Genomic DNA, 4,411 nt, shown 5'->3' with positions numbered 1-4,411 from the left:
TTGAAATTTGTTTTAACCATATGATTCTGCAGTCAGGCTATCGAGAGGCAATATTTTTCCTTTAAACATCCGAAAAAGAGGCTCATATTTAGTCGTGTATAAAAATCGGTCACAGCCGTAGATATCGTCAATTATCATTCACTAATGCATGAAACAATGTCTCGAAATTTTGTTTGACAAAATTATTATATCATGATCATTTAAACTGAACCAGACATGCATGGTTCAGCTCTGACGTCAGTCATTAATATCTTTGTGAATCTTGGACGTGATGAGCAGGAGAACAAGGGATTCAGCACTAATAGGAGGTATCACACTTGATTCTAAAAATTAATGAGTCTCAGCAGTAATTTTTTCCAGCAGGTGTGTGCGCATATGTGTAATATCGTGGCAGTGACTATGTCGCTCTGGGCCATTTGATAAGCATACAAGTGCAGCTGGAATTGTATGATATGTTTGATTCTGCATACGAAAATTTAAGAATCTTTAACATTTTCAGGTTATGTTTCAGATCACAATTTTGTACAATTTCATGGTGACTGAAGAAAATCCCTTTAATTTTTTTATGAAGCCATACCACCACTAAACCTATGACACACTAATAATCAGAATGGAAATAGTTGTCAAATCAGTGAAGACAAACGGGACACATCGATATGACTTTGAATCAGATGCAACGATTTCGTTTATTTTACCACGCCTTCATTTGTATACATATTGAATATGATGCGGTATTAAAAAAACATCATGCCAGTGAAATTGTATTTAATTAAGTGCATACTTAATGCAGTAACGAGAAGGTCTCATCAGGACAATACACGAGAAGATAAAAGTAACGCGAATGTATTCATCAAATGATATTCTGAAGTCTGGAACAACATTCAATGAAAGTTTTCATATATTGTCGACTAAAATCTGCAGCGCGATAATTAATGCAATAACACGAGAGGAAAAAAAGACAAAGGAACTTGCACCAGATTGTGTGCTTCACTGAGAATAACAAGGCGAAACAGAGACGCGGGTTTGTGAAGTCAACACACGTACCCACAAAAATGTAAGAAAATACGAATTTCTAACCCTGGTATCAGGAATTTAGAGATGAATGAATCGCACTGAGAATCATGAAATGATCGCACGACTATAAAATGATAGCACGATTCATTGTGAAATGATTTTTTTTACATCACAAAAAAAATTCTGGCCCAATCCCAAGTCATTAATGCGCCGTAGAGCGCTGAAGAAGATTTATGGGTGCAGTTCCAAATTGGGCGGTGCCTAATACGCAGTTCAAATGCAAAACCTATATTGCACCAGTATGTTGCTGCGTATCGACTCCGTGGTGATACGCAGCAACATACTTACATACACACTTGCCTGTACAGTGATGAGGCCGCCGTGTGCAGGCAAGTGCGCATCGTCGGAGACAGGAGAGGTAGTAGTAAAAATGTACCACACAATTGGGAGCGTAGCCGTTGGCCACAAATTTAGCTCTTAACACTTTAAATGCGGTTACCTAAACTGCCGACTGCTCGCTGGTGCAATTCGGATTGGGTTCTAATTGAACCTTCCAATTTAAAATAATATGTTTTTCTGTTATTCAAATACAATGGTTAAACACATTTTCTATTATTTCGAACTTTTACATTCTATTATAAACACCAAATGCTAAAAATTGCAATAATACCAACTTTGGGGATCTTTTATCTATTCCGCTTATTTTAATAAGCAGATCAGCAACGAGCCCACCAGTGGGAAATCAGGAACGACCCACCAGTCGGTCGTATCGCATTCAACGTGTTAAACTAGCCTTGGGTCCAACTCTCAACGTAACCAGGCAAACAACTGAATTTCGAAATTGCTTAAAGATTTAGCGCCGTAAATCCGGCAGCTACCGCCTACCACCAAGTCAGAACATTCTTCATTGAAGCTACCTCCCAGCAAGCCTCAACCTTCAGCCGTAAGTGTGGAGGCAGCGGCATACTGGGGTGTAGCCTCTCAAGTCACAATACTCTCATGAGCAGAGGCTGCAGACTTAAGACACCTGTGTCTCTGGACACTTGACTTCACAGGCTACTCTGCATTATCTTTTTTCGTAATCCGCGTCCGACTCGCTGATTGTTTCACTTTAAAATATTCGATTAACGAAATTAATAAGATATATAACGGTTTAATTCGAAGACAATTCATTCAAAATAATACTAATTTTACTTTTTCATTTATTTTCTCCTATTTCATGCCAAGTGCCTGACATGAATCTCATCAGTAGAAAACTCCAAACCTAGGGTTACTTAGTAAAACCGAGGTCAACTTATTCTTTTAGGATTGCTGTAACTTAACTTAACTACAAAAAAATTCTGCTCGCACTAAAATTGGAAAAAATTGCGCTGTTAACTCAATGTATTAAATTTTTGGGCCTATGTGAGTTTCACAATCGAAATTTTCTGTGAATCATTTCTTTTTGACTTGCGTACATCAAAATAAGAATTTAATTCAAGGATTAAATTCGCAACTAGGCTGTTCAGCTATAGCCTTCACAATTGATAAAAATCAACTTTCTCCAGTCGAGCGATAGAGGCCTAAATGCTAAATACTCAGACAGCTACTAAATGGCAGACATCAGAAAGATTTCAGCGCTTGATGCTAGAACACTTGTCTGCTTAAGCACACCTGCCGCGCTCTTCAGCTTACATCAGGCTCTTTCTTGCTCATGCTCTTGCTCAATCATGCTCTTTCTGGGAGCGCAGCCGTGGGTAACAAAATTGACTCATAAACAGGCCCTGGACCCAACGCCAACCATCAGCATGCAATATCTACACATAGCCTCAGATCAATGAGCTGTGGGTAACTCCGGCTAACAGTAAATCCGCTTTGCACAACACAGCCACTGCTTCACAGCGCCAGAGCACAACTGGCCGGAGCGCAACAGGCCCTACCGCAACAGAGGCGCAGCCTCGCAGGTTAGGTTCGGTTCGGTAGGGCCTGTTGAGCTCCGGCCTGTGACTGAACTGCGCTGTTGTGGTGGGCGCTTTGTGTCAAAAGCCGTGAAGATGCCCGGCTGCGTTACGCTCGGAAAGGTATATGAATCGCACAGTGGATTTGGGCTATGCTTACCTTTAGCTATCCACCCCTCTTTCTTTATGATTAGGAGCGCCAGTTCGGCTAATTTAAATCTTGGAGCTTAACCCTCTACCGCCTGACATGAGTAACCGGAGCAATATTGTCATTTGTCACAAGCCTACTTCCCAAAAGGATACGTTGCTAGTGAGCGTAAAATGACTTGCACTGACGGTTGCCGCCACGAACAAAAACTTTAAAATGTTCTCTGTTGCGTACTAACGTCCTTAGCTTGCTACAGTTCATAGCTTACGAATAATTAAGTTGTGTTCCCGGATAAGTTATGTTCCCGGAGAGTGACATACGGCGGTAGAAATGAAAAAAAAAATTGAAACAATCGTGTGTAAAATTCATGCCACTAGCAAGAATACAATTGAACTTCCAATTAAAAAGATTCATAAACACTATAGAACGAAAATTGAACATCGTGAACATAATAAACTCATTTCCAAATTGGTTTAGATCTTATCTATGCAAATACTTGCATTGCCACTATATGGCTCCATATCAAGTGCAAAATATCAAGTGCAAAGATATCAATTTCCCAAGCCGTGATTTGATTTTTGGCGCCATAAAGTTATTCAATTTTGTGGCAATGGAAGTGAACATTTTCAAAGCGATGGGTTATATTTTGAGCCATGTATAAATAATCCAAGTCATGGGAAACAATTTATTATTGGCAAGCTTATTTGCTTTCTGTACGTATTTTGGGTCGATGAGGGAAAATCTTTGGAAAATCTTTGATCAAATCCTTGATCAATTGCTTCGGCAGCGCAGGGCCTGGCTTACGCTGTCTTGTACACAGAGACTTGTCGACTTGTCGTTACTAATATCGTCTGATCACCAAACAGCAAATACAAACTTGCAATAATGTATCCATGGCAAACTGAGCGTCTTCATTAGAAGAGATACTAACGATGCATGCAGATGTTCTTGAGTAAAATTGAGGTGCAAAATAAACCTAGAAATCTTAACGATTTACATTAGACAAGCGAGGTACATCATCCGTACATGCAAGCATCATTCACACTTGGATAAACAAGGCTTGCATTAGAGTGATCATCAACTGTGCTGGGCATCAAGCAATAATGATCAATATCATTACAACAACCATTGTAGTGGGAGCATCAACATTTTTGGGAACTTCAACGATATTCTTGGGTCTGGTTGAAAAACCTAGTATGTTAGAGGAGAAACCTAGTAGAAAAACCTAGTAGTACAATTATCAACGCTAAAATGCATCAAAACATGTTTCTTATTTTGCAAGATTATTCTACGAAGAGATAATTACGAGTAA

This window comes from Hyalella azteca, unplaced genomic scaffold (assembly GCF_000764305.2).
Source record: "Hyalella azteca isolate HAZT.00-mixed unplaced genomic scaffold, Hazt_2.0.2 contig9610, whole genome shotgun sequence".
Taxonomy (NCBI): Eukaryota; Metazoa; Arthropoda; class Malacostraca; order Amphipoda; family Hyalellidae; genus Hyalella; species Hyalella azteca.
Note: the sequence above shows the minus strand (reverse complement) of the source record.